The sequence below is a fragment of the Phyllostomus hastatus genome, unplaced genomic scaffold, assembly GCF_019186645.2.
Source record: "Phyllostomus hastatus isolate PE091 unplaced genomic scaffold, TTU_PhHast_1.1 phas_contig_1, whole genome shotgun sequence".
Lineage (NCBI taxonomy): Eukaryota > Metazoa > Chordata > Mammalia > Chiroptera > Phyllostomidae > Phyllostomus > Phyllostomus hastatus.
The window spans coordinates 17,747,422-17,763,297 of NW_025333498.1; the positions used below are offsets into that span (position 1 = coordinate 17,747,422).

A 15,876-nucleotide genomic window follows, 5' to 3' on the forward strand; every position below is an offset into this window, starting at 1 on the left:
CAAGACAACCAGAACTGGCCCGAGGGTAGTTGTTATAGGCTGAATTGTCCTCTCAAAATTCATGTTGCAGTCCTGAGCCCCCTGTACCTTGAAATACCACTGTATCTGGAAACAGGGCCCTTGAGGAATGAGGTAAAATGATGTCATATGACTGGGCTCTAATCCAATATGACTGGTGCCCTCTAGAGAAGAGGAGATTTGGGCACAGACAGGCACAAAAGGAAGACCCTGTGAAGACACAGTGAGAAGGTAGCATCTGCAAGCCAAGGAGAGAGGCCTCAGAAGACATCAATCCTGCCAGTGCCTTGATGTAAGATTTCTGGTCCAGAATTGTGAGAAAATACAGTTCTGTTGTGCAAACCACCCAGTCTGTGGTACCTTGTTATGGCAGCCCCAGCAAACGGGCCTGGTGGCTAAAAGCAGAGATTCTGAAGGTAGGCAGAGCTAGGTTCAAACCCAGTCTATCACTTACCAGTTGTACAGGGTAGGCAAAAGTATGTTTACAGTGGACTTGGCTGGGTGGCTCAGTTTGTTGCAGTGTTGTCCCATACACCAAAAGGTTGTGGGTTCCATCCCTAGTCAGAGCACACACCTAGGTTACAGGTTTGACCCCTGCTGGGGCATGTATGGGAGGCAACTGATGGATGTTTCTCTCTCTCCCTCTCTCTTCCTTCACCTCTCTCTAAAATCAATAAATGTATCCTTAGATGAGGATAAAAAAAAGTAGGTTTACAATTGTGAGTACATGAAAAACAGAGTTAATAAAGCTATTATAATAATCAAAACCTGCATGTCTTTTTTTAAATTTTGGTTAAGATTATATTTATTTATTTTTAGAAAGGAAAGGAGGGAGAAAGAGAAGGAGAGAAACATCAATGTGTGGTTGCCTTTCACACATCCCCTGCTGGGGCCCTGGCCTGCAACCCAGGCATGTGTCCTGACTGGGAATCGAACTGCCAGCCCTTGGGTTTGCAGGCCAGCACTCAATCCATTGAGCCACATCAGCCAGGGCTGCATGTCTTTTTCCATATGAACGACAGTAAACCTAGTTTTGCCCATCCCTGTATATGCCTTGATATTCTGGTGATCTACACTATGTATTGAATTACCTCAAAACTTAGTGGCATGAAGCAACTCTTTATCATGGGTTCTGTGGGTCAGGAATTTGGACAGGGCATAATAGAGACTATTTGTCTCTGTTCTGAAATGTCTGGGGCCTCGGCTGGAAAACTGGAAGGATGACTGGCTCTATGGCTGGAATCTAGAATCACCAGACAGCTTGTTTTCACACGTTTGCTGATTGATACAAGCAACTGGCCAGGACCTAAGTCGGCACTATTAGCCAAAAAAGGCTACATGTGGCCTCTTCATGGAGCCTGGGCTTCCTCACTACATGGGGTTAGATTCCACGGGCAAGAAGCCACAGAAAGAGAGACACTAAGAAGCTGTTCCACCTTTTAAAACCCAGCCTCACAAGCCGTGCAGCAGCAATATTGACGCAGCGTTCTATTGGTTGAGGCAGGCAATTAGGCTTCCCAGGCTCAAGGAGAAAGGAAGTAGACTCCAAGGCAAGGGGGAATGGCAGCGTTCTGGAAAAGTGAGGGGACCCAAAATACTGTTGTGGCCATGTTTTGGGAAATGCTATCTGTCACACTTGGGCAAGTTTCTTAACCTCTTTGAACCTCTGTTTCCTCATCCTTAAATTAGAATAATGTAAACTGACTCCTTTGGTTGTTATAAGGATTAACAGGGCAACTTGAGAGCAGAGCCCCTGGCACGTAGTTAAGTGCTCAGGAAATTCAAGTTGCTCTCAATACCTGGGGCCAATGTGCTTATTCTGGTCAGGCTTTGAGGGGTGATGAGAAAGACGGGGGGAAAGGATCAGGGGGTCAAAAGATAGTGTGTAAAATAAATAAATCAAGAAGTGTCAGGAAAGAAATATTCAGAATACGGGGGCTATTCCTCAAAAGCAATAAAAACTTGAGTTAAAATTGTTGTCCCCTGGTAAGCAGGACTGGGGCCCTAAGATTCTAGAAAAGTGGAGGGGGGGGGAAGACATTTGTGCTTTTGATTATGAATCCTTCAGAACTATTTGATTGTTTTAACCAAATGCATGTGATACTTTAACTTTAAAAAAGAAAAAGAAGGACCCATAAAAAGGATATGTCAAAGGTGGCTGTCCCAAATAAATGTAAAGAAATTACTACTATTTCTTATTTTTGTAGTGTATTTAAATTCATGCTTTCTAACAGTTACTGTAATTTAGATGTAAATAAAAAGGTTAAAATTATATAGAAAGTATGATATCAGTAATATTAACAATACTCAGGTTCAGCACTTATGAGTAACCCAGTTCTTAACTGTGGTTATCTGTGAGTAGAAGGATTATGGGTGATTTTAATTATGAAATTCAAACTTTTTAAATTTTTTTAAAGATTTTATTTATTTATTTTTAGAGAGGGAAGGGAGGGAGAAAAAGAGAAACATCAATGTGTGGTTGCTGGGGGCCGTGGCCTGCAACCCAGGCATGTGCCCTGACTGGGAATTGAATCTGTGATGATTTGGTTCGCAGCCCTTGCTATATCCACTGAGCTATGCCAGCCAGGGGTCTGAAATTCAAATTTTTCATAATAAGTAATCAAAGATATTTTATAACCATCAAAAATATATCAAATAAAATACATAAAAATTTTATAATAATGAATATAAGCTTATATCTCATCCTCTTTTGTCTCCTCCCCGACATCTCAGTCAGCACTTTTTTATTGTTTATTTTTTGTTTATTTTTATTTTTTTAATTCAGTCAGCATTTTCAAATGAAGTATTATCTGTGTTTAATTTAAGAGCAGGAACTTCTCGTTAATCAGGAAGTGTTGAAATACTCGTGTTGAAATGCTCGTATCAAGATGAGTAAGACTAAGGAGGGTGATAATGTCTTTTAGCATTTGGAAAGGCTGAGGATCAGAAAGCAACTGTTACCCCAAAGAATTACAAAAAGTTCTCAAGGATTCACTGGTATGAAAACAGTTTCCTTAAAAACAATAATAACTTCAATATACAAAAATGAGTTTTATTTCTATATATAAGCAATAAACAATCTGAAATAAAAATTAAGAAAACCTAATGCACAAAAATAAACTAATAAGCAAAACAGAACCACAGATGTGGAAACATGGAACAGACTAACAGTGACCAGAGGGGAGGGGGAGGAGGACAATGGTGAAAAGGAGGAGAAGCAACTAGTCAAAGAGCATGCACGAATGACCATGGACATGGACAGCAGGGTGGGAATTGACTGTGGGGGGGCGGGGACGGGGCGGGGGGTGAAGGAGGGCCAAGAGGTAAAAATTGGGACAGCTATAATAGAATAACAATTTAAAAATCTTAAAAAAAAAGAAAAGAAAAGAATTTCAGTTACAATATCATCGAAAATGGGGAGGTGGGTGTGGATAAATTTAACCAGGAAGATGTAAGACTTGTACACTAGAAACTACAAAACATTGTTAAAGGAAATTAAAGACCTAAATAAATGGAAAGACATCCTGTATTCATGGGAAGACATAATGTTGTTAATATGTCAGTACTTCCCAAATTGAACTGCAGATTCACTGTAATCCTTATCAAAATTCCAACTTCCACTTTTGCAGAAATGGATGAGATGATCCTAAAATTTACATGGAATTACAAAGTACGCTGAATAGTCAAAAGAATCTTTAAAAAGAAGAAAGTCAGAAGGATCACATTTCCCAATTTCACAACTTATTACAAAACTGTGGTAATCAAAACAGTGAGGAACTGGCGTGAGACTAGACATAAAGATCAATGGAATAGAACTGAGAGTCCATAAATAAACACATACTTTATGGTTAATTGATTTTCTTTTTTTTTTAAGATTTTATTTACTTATTTTTAGAGAGGGGAAAGAAGGGAGAAAGAGAGGGAGAGAAACATTGATGTGAGAGAGACAAACATCAATTGGTTGCCTCTTACACGTCCCCAACCATAGAACCAAACCCACAACCAAGGCATGTACCCTGAGTGGGTATCGAACCAGAGAACTTTTAGTGTGCAGGACAATGCCCAACTCACTGAGCCACACCAGTCAGGGCTAATTGATTTTCAACAAGGGTGCCAAGATTATTCAATCCAATGGAGAAAAAAAGAGAGTATTTTCAACAAATGGTACTGGGACAATTAAATATTCATTTGCAAAAGAATGAGGTTGGATCCTTACCTTACACTATATATAAATTAATCATTGACCTAAATGTAAGAGTTACAACTGTAAAACTTGTAAAAGAAAAACATAGGAATAAATCTTCATGACGTTGGATTTGTCAATGGATTTTTGGATGTAACACCAAAAGCAACAACAAAAACATTGATAAATTGGACTCTATTAAAATAAACTTTTGTGCACCAGAGAAGACAAGCAAATGAAAAGACAGTCTGTCAGTTACTCAAACAATTAAAAATAGTTATTATATGACCCAGCAATTCCACCTACGTATGTATCAAATGGAATTGAAAGGAGGTGTCCAGACAAAAACTTGTAAACAAATGTTCATAGCAGCACTATTCACAATAGCCAAGGGTGAAAACAACCAAAATATCTACCAACTGATGATGGATAAATTGTGGTATACCCATAACAGAACATTATTTGGCCATAAAAAGGAATGAAGTACTGGTATCTACTACAAAGAGGAACCTTGAAAACATTATCCTAAGTGAAAGAAACCAGATACAAAAAGCCACATATTGTATGTTTACAAATGTCCAGAACAGGCAAATCCTTAGAGACTGAAATCCATAGGGGAGAGAGAAAAAGGGAAGTTAGTATTTAATGAGTATCTGGCTTCTTTTGGGGGTCATGAAAATGTTCTGGAGCTACATAGTGGTGCTGGTGGCAAAGCTTTGTGAATATACTTGAAGCCACAGAATTATATATATGGTAAATTTTGTTATACAAATTTTACTTCAATTTTTTAAGTTAAGAAACAAAATATCAAAAAACTAAGCCATAGGCAAAGAACTGGCAAGCTTGACATGGATTATTTTCAAAACCCAGTTCCTCGCTAAAGCAAACTAACTTGCAGTGGAAACTCTCCCTCACCAGAAGCAGCTCTCCAGTTCTTGAGTCCCATGTCTTGCTTTGCTGAGATCAATTAATAGAGTTCTTGGTGTCTGCCCTAATCATCACACAGACAGATAAAATACAGTTAATATCCTTTACTCCCTCCCCAACACTGAAAAACAAGATAAATGGAATCTATCTCCATAATTTTACTTAGTCATTTATTTCAGTAGCATCTGTTTATCATGATTTACAAGAATTTGGCTGGCAACAAGAGTTGCAGGAAGCATTTGCATAAAGGAATTTTATTTACATATTTTCCTCCTTAAGCACTATGGATACTCAAAATGATCATGCCTTGGAAATTCAGGCTAGTTCTAGTGATGATTATTACTTTTTTAAAAGCCATACTGGATCGTCTCCAAGAAGTGAAAAACATTTACAGCTATTCAATTTAGAAGACAAACTTGAGAATCAGTCTATTAAAGAATGTGTAATCAAATAAAAATAAGAGAAAACTGAAATACTGGTTCCCGCTGATATGGCTTGCTTACTAAGTGTGTGAGAAAAAGATTTCGGCTTCCTTGGCACAAGCTTACAGAACAGTCTGTCCTTGGGCGTTTGAGTAAGAGAGAAAACCACTTTCCACAATATCTTTTCCTCTAAAACTTTAAATCTTAGGTCCAGGATAATATATGTGAGTATAATTTATTATTCTTTCTATGGTCATATCAACTATGTGTCTCTCCCATATACTGTATATAATATAGTTAAGTTAAAAAAAGGCATAATAGAGAAAATTATGTAGCATGTATGATGCTGCCATTTATGAAAAGGAAAGAGGAGGGTACAAATATATACACACATTTTCTTACAGTTTTTGAAAATCAAAGTATAAGTCAAAAAATTTAAATGTTCACCTATGGACGGGGAGAAGGATCAGGGTGGAAGGATGGAAATATCATCTAGACTTCTCTAAAAAAATCTTATCCATAAGCTTCACTTTGGAAATATGTAACTGTTTTACATCATTATAAAGCAAAAGTGAATTCTAACTTTTAAAAAAGCAGTCTTTAAAATCAAATGCAAAATACAACAAATGAAACTAACATCACATCAAGTTGGTAACTTAACCACATAGAAAGGAACAGTTTGAAATGATTTTAGAAACAGTAATTTATACCAAAGGACTTACACTAATGACTAAAACAAAAAAATTCTAAACTATTTTCTGTAATAATACTAATATTTTAATAATGATATTAGTATTATTTTGAAGCCATCTACATGCATATATAGTAATATTAATATATTTAGATATAAACACTATTATATAATTGCTTATATATAAGCATATTTATGTAAGTTGTATATAGGTACAGGGGTCTAACACAAATAAGATCCCTTTTTTATTAAAAAATCTCATTGCAAAATCATAAGCAAGTAATTCTGTGACATGATATCACACTCAAGCACATCATATGACATTTTTGGTGAAATGTTCAAATTAAACCTATAAATTATTATACCCATTTTATTACCCTACCAACCACACTCAAGTAGGCATTACTTCTGCTGGGCCTGTAATATAAAATACACAGAAAGATAATATACATGAAAGAAATGTTTTGAAAACAAAACACTTTGGAGAAATGGTTGATTCCAGTTTGAGGCATAAAATGCATACACTGAGCCTGGAATATTTTGTCTTAACAGAAACAAAGGAAACCATCAAAGACTCCTAGGGACATATCAGAAGGATGCAAGAGACTACATGAAGAGGCTCCCATTCGGCCAAAACTGGCTCTCAGTAATAATAACAACTGGGACTTCTGGCCAAGATGGAGGTGTAGGTAGATACACTTTGCCTCCTCGCACAACAGAAGGACAACAACAAATTTAAAAACAAACAAAAAAAAATAACTGGAACTGCCAGAAAATTAAACTGTATGGAATTATGACAACCAAGAATGTCAAAGAAGAAACATTCATCCAGACCAGTAGGGGGGTGGAAACAGGCAGCAGGGGTGCAGAGGACACACAGTAAGGCAAAGACTGGAGGACCGGGGCAGGCGAGGCAGTGGCTGGCAGAGCAGGTGGTCCCACATTTGTGTGTGGATAAACCAGAGGAACAACTGGGGAGCAAGACAGACAGCACAACCCAGGGTTCCAGCGTGGGGAAATAAAGCCTCAAAACTTCTGGCTGTGAAATTCTGTGGGGGTTGCGGCAGTGGGAGAGACTCTCAGCCTACTGGAGAGTTCCTTGGAGAGACTCACAAGGTCCTAGAACTTACACAAACCCACCCACCCAGGAATCAGCACCAGAAGGGTCCAATTTGCTTGTGGGTAATCGGGAAAGTGACTGAAAGCTGGCTGAGAGCTGAGCAAGTGGCATTGTTCCCTCTCAGACCCCTCCCCCATATATAGCACTACAACGCAGTGACCTGGGTTGCCTCATCCTGGAGAATACCTAAGGCTCTGCCCCTTACTACATAACACAAGTGCCTAGACAAAGAAATATGGCCCAAATGAAAAAACAGATGAAAGCTCCAGAAAAAATACAATTAAGTGAGAAAGAGATAGCCAACCTATCAGATGCACAGTTCAAAACACTGGTAATCAGGATGCTCACAAAAATGGTTGAGTATGGTCACAAAATAGAGGAAAAACTGAAGGCTATGAAAAGTGAAATAAAGGAAAATGTACAGGGAACCAACAGTGATGGGAAGGAAACCAGGACTTAAATAAATGGTTTGGAGCAGAAGGAAGAAATAAACATTCAACCAGAACCAAATTAAAACAAACAAACAAAAAAAAAAAACAAAACAAGAATTGTGAGGAGAGGGTCAGGAACCTCCAGCATAACTTTAAATGTTCCAACATTCAAATCCTTGGGGCACCAGAAGGAGAAAAGGAAGAGCAAGAAAACTTATTTGAATAGATAATGAAGAACTTCCCCAAACTGACAAAGGAAATAGACTTTCAGGAAGTCCTGGAAGCTCAGAGAGTCCCAAAGAAGTTGGACCCACCTGGCTGGCATAGCTCAGTCGATTGAGCTCAGGCTGTGAACCAAAGTGTCACAGGTTCGATTCCCAGTCAGGGTACATGCCTGGGTTGCAGGCCATGACCCCCAGCAACTGCACATTGATGTCTCTCTCTCTCTCTCTCTCTCTCTCTCTCTCTCTCTCTCTCTCTCTCTCTCTCCCTTCCCTCTCTAAAAATAAATAAATAAAATCTTAAAAAAAAAAAGAAGTTGGACCCAAAGAAGCACACACCAAGGCACATCATAATTACATTACCCAAGATGAAAGATAAGGAGAGAATATTAAAAGCAGCAAGAGAAAAGGAGCTGATCACCTACAAAGGAGTTCCCATAAGACTATCATCTGATCTCTCAAAAGAAATCTTACAGGCAAGAAGGGACTGGAAAGAAGTATTCAAAGTCATGAAGGCAAGGACCTACATCCAAGATTACTCTATCAAGCAAAGCTATCATATAGAATGGAAAGGCAGGTAAAGCGCTTCCCAGATAAAGTCAGGTTAAAGGAGTTCATCATCAACAAGCCCTTATTATATGTTAAAGGGATTTATCTAAGAAAAAGAAGATAAAAAATATGAACAGTAAAATGACAACAAACTCACAACTATGAACAACCAAACCTAACAAAAACAAAAATGAACTAAGCAAACAACTAGAACAAGAACAGATTCACAGAAATGGAGATCACATGGAGGGTTATCAGAGGGGGGAGAATGGGGGAAACAGTACAGGAAATAAGAGCATAAATGGTAGGCACAAAATAGACAGGGGGGAGGTTAAGAATAGTATGGGAAATGGAGAAGCTAAAGAACTTGTATGTATGACCCATGGACATGATCTAAGGTGGGGGATGCTGGTGGCAGAGGGGGTACAGGGCACAGGGGAATAAAGGGGAGAAAAAAGTGAGATAACTATAATAGCATAATCAATAAAATATCTTTTAAAAATAAAAAAAATAGTCTGAATCTATTAAAAAAAGAAATTGCTACACAATATTCTCTAGCATGAATACACATCAGTTTATTTATTCATCTCTGATTGATGAACATTTTATCTCCCAAATTTCATTATTGCAAATAGGTTGCAATGACTATTCTTGCATATACTTCATTAAGCACACGAGCAAGGATTGTTGGGTAGACACAACGTAAGAAATTAAAGATTCATAGAGTATGTATATTTACATTTATTGGAGTCTGTCAACTTGATCTGTAGAGGAAAGTTGGACTCACTAACAGCCACTCACATTATTATACACCCACAAACAGCCTGTTGAAACCATTGTCTTGACATTGTCAAATATTGTGTAAAGAATTCTGATGCACTTCTCAAGTTCCTTAGCAATACTAAACATTTTACAGTCATTGGGCATTTGTGTTTTCTTCTTTTAATTACATCTTCATGTCCTTTTCTTTAAATCATTAATATTTTACTTAACTTTTTGATACTCCTTATACTCGAGATAGTAATTCTTTGTCTATTACAAATGTTATAAATGTTTTTTCCCAGTGTCTCACTTGTCTTTTTTATAGTATCTTTTATTGTGCCCAAGTGTTTTATTTTGATGGAATAAAATGATCGATTTTTAACTGAAAAAAAAAAATAACAACTGCAATGGACTAGAACAAACCAAATATTTGAAAAATCCCAGAGTTAATATGATACTTTAGGGAAAAAACCTCGATAGGCACCATTAAAGGATAGTAGAAAATGTATTTTTTTAAAATTCTGAAAACCGGGGGGGAAATGAGTCCTTAATATGTCTTTTCTGTACAAGTTCTATTTAGGATAAGTAAATAGTTGATGAGGGGAAGTTTCCAGCTGATTAAGGAAGAGGGAAAGAATTTTCAGGAAATGTTCACCAATGGCCATAGAAACACAAACAGGGAGAGAAGAGAACAGTAGGAGTCTTCGGACGTCAGCACATAGCACTATGGGTGGAGGGTTGTTGCTGCATGTGAATGGGACTGAGCTTCCAGATCTAAAATGACACCATGGAGTTGCAATTCATAAATTGTGGGAAACTGTACAGGAAAAATGACTGCTTTTTCAACAAATGAACTGCAAGGGGTGTAGGGTGGGGGGGGGAAGGAGTGAAAACCAATTAATTAAAAGAGAATTGCAAGGAAAGAAGGGAGGGCGGAGGGAGGGAGAAAAAAAAGAAAAAGAAAGAGCAAGCCCATCAGTAAATGAATGGATCAAAAAACCATGGTACATTTACACAATGGAATTCTATGCAGCAGAAAGAAGGAGCTCCTACCCAAGCTCCATGAAGGAGCTTGGATGGATATGGAGAACATTATGCTGAGTGAAATAAGCCAGGCGGTAAGGGACAAACACCATATGATCTCACCTATAAGCGGAACCCAATCAACAAAACAAGCAAGCAAGAAAAATACACAGAAACATTGAAATAAAGAGCAAACTGACAGTAAACAGAGGAAAGGGGGAGAGGGATAATAGGGAAGGGACATCAAGGAACACGTATAAAGGACACATGGACAAGCCAAAGGGGGTAGGTAGGTTTGAGGGGGCAGAATGGGATGGGTGGAGCAGGGGGACATGGTGGAGTGAAAATGGAGACAACTATACTTGAACAACAATCAAAAAAGGCAAGACAAGAAAAGAAGAAGAAATTGAGACTCCTAAATTCAAATAAAACAACTATATGAATAGAGAGTGAGGAGAGTAGGATAGTGAAAATTTGAATAGTGACTAAATATTTGATATTAAGGAGCTTTTGTTAATTTCAGTAGGTGTAATAATGATATTTTGATTATGGTTTTCAAGTCATCATTTTTTAGAAATACTGAAGTGGTATGAATGTCATAATGTCTGAGATTTTCTTCAAAATAACTTAATGTGTCGGGCAGTAAAGGGGTACAGATGAAACAGTATAGACCACGAGTTGGTCACTGCTGAAGTTAGTAATTGGCACATGGCTGGGGGTGGGAGGTGGGGACGTGTGGAGGCTTTTCTCTTTAAAAAAGATTCTTCTGAGGTCACTTTCCATTGGGCAGCAGAGTCAGGCTGGAGTTGTGAGGGTCGGGGGCACCATGGGGGCCACTGGCAACGCTGAGCAGCAGTGGGGACCCAGCTGGGCAGAGATCAAGGGTTCCTGAGAGCTAGGAACCCTTGGAACATAATATAAAGCACTGGCAGGTGCAGCAATGGGGCCCCCTTTCACAGATGATGAGTTTCATAGATCCTGCCATTTCCACGGACTTCTCCTGAACTGTGCCGCAGCCCACCATCAATGAGGACATGCAGACTGTCCCTAACAAGTACCTGAAGTTCTTCCAGAAGGCAGCACTGAATGTGCAAGACAACCCCGGGGAAGATGTGGATGCAGAGGCACTGATCCAGGAGGCCCATTGGAGCTGCCTGGAGCAGTCTCAACTACTTTTCCAGATGGAGAAAAAGTTACACCCAGATTGACCCATGAGCTTCCCAGGATAAAGCATGGTCAGCAGGCAGAAGAGGAACACACCCACCCAAGAAACCCAATTCCCAAAATGAGAAAGGGACAGCCTCCTAGACATATTTCGTCAGATGGCAGGGCAGCCACCGGCATAGTGTGGAAATCAAAATCCTGGAAACCAATCAACCAAGAAGGCCCCAAGTGGGACCTGGCTCAGCTGAGTGAATCTACCACCTTTGCATTGGAATCTCCAGCCAACAAAGCCCTGGGGATGAAGAATCTACATCAAGCACCCATACCTCTTCGAGTATGCAGCTGACCCCCAGGACAAGACTGGGTGGTCAGGCAGCATCACATGTAGGCAACGAGGGAAGATGGGCTACCTCCTCATTGAGGAGGACACCTGGGACCTTGCTGCCAGCAATGACTTCAGAGGATGCTTGGACCTTAAGTTAGAGGAGCTGAAATCCTCCTTCCTACCCAGTTGGATGGTTGAGAAAATGCAAAAGCACATGGAGACACAATGGAGAGAATGAGCATTGTGCTGTTGAAGCCGGGTCCCCTGGCTACACTGAGCAGCCCTCCCCCAAGACCCTCTCACCCACATGGCGGAGGCCACCTCTGAGACTGCTCCTGGGTGGATGACAGTGGCATTAAGCTGTGCTAGTTTGTGGCGACTCACTAAAGAGCACCGTCAGAATGCCATGTAGTTCTATATTTGTAAAGTTATTAGGGTAAGAAGTAATTAAACAGTTTGTAATAAAAGTTTAAAAAAAGAACTTCTATACACTAAATTTTTGTCACCAAAATTTTCCCCCAACAAATGGATAACTCTTGGAGCTACTACATGTAAAATGATCTCTGTGTAGCTCATTTCTAGCTCAGTAATATAAATGAGAATAGAGGTATTCCTTTATAGTTAATATGACGAACTAAATTGTATTTTCCCGTTGAAAACTATATTAGAAATACATTTTTAAGGAATTGACCATGGCAGGTTCATAGCAGGCTAGGCATTAGATCACAAAGACAGGCTTACACCTCATGAATCAGTATCTTCAGTGTTGGGATCTACCATTATTTCTCCTTCACCATGTTATATCTCTACCCAAATCCTAGGAACTTCCCTACCCAGGACAATCAACTTATTTTTGCTAAATATTTAATAAACATTTGTTGAGTATCCACTATATGATAAGAGTCTTTAGACCAAAGATAGTCTTGCTTTCAAGGACTTCATGGTCTAATGAGGGGAAAAAGCTAAAATAAACTATAAGTGGCAGATATATGTGTCATGATCAAGGTATGTAACCAGATCTATCAGAATACCTTAGAAGGTCCTGGCTGGGTAGCTCAGTTGGTTAGAGCATCATCCCAATACCTCAAGGTTGCAGGTTCAATCTTCAGTCAGGGCACATACAAGAATCAACCAATGAATGCATAAATAAGTGAACAATACATTGAAGTTTTTCTCTCTGTGTCTCTCAAAATTAATAAATTAAAAAAAGAAATCCTCAGAAGAGTGTTTGGCTCTTACATGTCTCTTCTCAGGCTACGAGATAAGCTCTTGAGTCTTCAGAAATTACTTAACTTCTTTGAGTCACCTCATCTCTAAAATCCCTACTATGAAGGACTAACATACACTGTGCCATAGGAGGTGCCCAACTAACTCGCTTCCCTTCTTTGTCAAATATTTATAATGTTGGATTGAGCACTGCTGCAGTCATGCATTATCAGCAGGTACTTTCATCTGACAATGAACTTCCAAAAAATTCAAGTCACAGGATTACATAAAATAATGTTTATTTGGCCAGCTATGCCATTTGTAATCTTACAGGATGAGCCCACCTACAGTGAGACATGCCTCCCATTTTGCCTTCTAGTTAAGTAGCCCCCCTCCTCTCCCTCCAACCTTGGGCTGCAGCCAAGTTCACCTAGAACTCTGGGCAGCTTAGGTCTAGAGACCAGGCTCACATGCTGGAAAATCCCAGCCTTACCTTCCTCCATCCCTGTAATTAAGACTTACTGCACTTTCTAGAAATCTATTTTAACCCAAGATTTAGGCACAATACTAATTACAGCATTACTCATAAAAGCAAGAGACTGTTAACAATCCAGATACCCCAAGATTGGAAATTATTTAAGTAAATTATGAACCGTCCACATAAACAAATACCATATAGCCATTTAAAGTGTTTTGACATTCTTCATGCTACAGAAGTTGAACATTGTGCCCTGGCTGGTGTAGCTCAGTGGACTGAGTGCAGGCCTTCGAACCAAAAGGGTCACTGGTTTGATTCCCAGTCAGGGGTATATGCCTGGGTTGTGGGCCAGGACCTCAGCTGGGGGCATGTGAGGGGCAACTACACAATAAAGTTCCTCTCCCTCTCTTTCTCCTTCCCTTCCCCTCGCTATAAAAAATAAACAAAATCTTTTTTTAAAAAATTTGTACATTGTACATATAATATAAATGCTACCATGTAAAATAAAATGCAGGGGAGATTGATAAAACCCAAATGTTAGGGACTTTAACCTTAAATGGTGTTTCCTTTGTTTTTCGCTTTTTCCTCCAAACAAGTCTTGCATCATCTGCATGGATCAAGTCCTCTACCTGGGACATGTCAATTTCTCTGCGACCAACCCATTCCTTACACATCCCCAAGCAAAGATCTCCAGCGGCCCACTGCCACTCCAAACTTTAGACCCTCCTCCATTCACTCATAGCAACACCACCTTTGAAGATCTTGCCCTCCTCTTAGCCTCCCCACTCCTTCCTCAACTTTGTAGCTAATCTAAGGAGTATTCTCCTACCCACAGGACTTCCCTGCCCCAGTTAAAAAGCCTAAGGGGTTTCCAACGTCTGTGCTGATTATCCAATACCGGTTTCCTACTAGCCAAGCCTCAGTCCCTCCTGACCACTCAGCCCTCGGCCCCCTCCCAGCCTTGCCTGTCTTCCCACTCAACAGCATTTCTACAGCTCTCCAGCCAGGCTTGCTCCACACCCAAGCCCCGCCCCGTGTTCCTGACTCGTATGGCAGGCAAGTTCTGGTTAGTTTAAAAAAAAAAACCTGCCGCGGCTGGCGTAGCTCAGTGGATTGAGCACGGTCTGCGAACCAAAGTGTCGCAGGTTCAATTCCCAGTCAGGGAACATGCCTGGGTTGCAGGCCACGGCCCCCAGCAACTGCACATTGATGTCTCTCTCTCTCTCTCTCTCTCTCCCCCCCCCCTCTCTTCCCTCTCTAAAAAATAAATAAATAAAATCTTAACAAAAAAATAGAACTGGGTCCTGGAATTGTCACCTCCCTGAATTAAAAAAAAAAAAACAACTAACAAAACCATAACATATTAGTTTATCTCTGCCACTCTATATAACATCTGACAGTTGTTACCTTCTCTGGACTTATTCCATCTTTCAGACATTATCCCAGAAATGTGTGGTTAACATTAATAGAACAACTACTGTGACTTTCCTCTCAACATGTAACTCTCCAGCCCGGCTGCAAGGTACTCAACTCCTGCATTCCTCTGGTCTGCAAGTAACCAGCTATCTACCTCACCTGGAGCCATCAGGAGCTCCCTCTTCTTCGTTCCAAAAATAAAACACAGTGGACAGGGCCAAGTGTGGTGACTGGTGGGGGAACTAAATGGTAATGGGAAACAAACAGAATAAAGATTAAAAAATTTAAAAACAAACACAAACCCTTCCTACAGCAGCCTCTACTGCCTTTGGCCCTCTTCATTATGAAATTACCAAAATTATAGTTTCTATTTTATTTCTCAAACCCATAGTAATGGTGATAAAAGTAGACACCGTATCAACCTCAGAGAATCCGGGTGGAGACAAGTACAAAGGCAATTATTAGTTGTTTTGGAGCATGACCGCCATGATGCTAACTTCTCACATCTAATTGTCAGAACTTTTGAGCTCTCTCAACTCCGAGGTTGGTGTGTGGAGCTCTGCAGTGGGGTGTGTGGAGTAAAGCAAGGGGCTCCCACGGCCAAGGCTGGGACTGAGCAAGCGAGCTGCAGTTTCCTCCTCAGCTGGGAGTCATTACAGAATCCTTGGGCCCATCAATGCTGGAAAATGCTTGGTAATGACAAAATCCCAATTACTTTCCCTCTCTTCATGTCTACTCAGGTTGTTTATAGGTTTATGTCTTAGTTCCACCACTAGATTGTAAACCCTGTAAGAGTAAAGGCCCTGGGAGTCAACTGTTACTAATCAGTATTTCTAATGAAAACCACTATTAGTTTCAGTAGCAAAATACAGTACCTCCACAATGTTCCAAACCACCACCAATTTTGAATAATCCTACAGACTTAAGCTTCCCAATTATA

At 39.8% G+C, this 15,876-nt stretch overlaps 1 pseudogene; it reads left to right on the plus strand.

Moving 5' to 3' along the window:
• Positions 1–11,173: 11,173 nt before the first annotated feature.
• LOC123815811 lies at positions 11,174–12,183 on the plus strand (annotated as a pseudogene).
• The last annotated feature ends 3,693 nt before the right edge of the window (positions 12,184–15,876 follow it).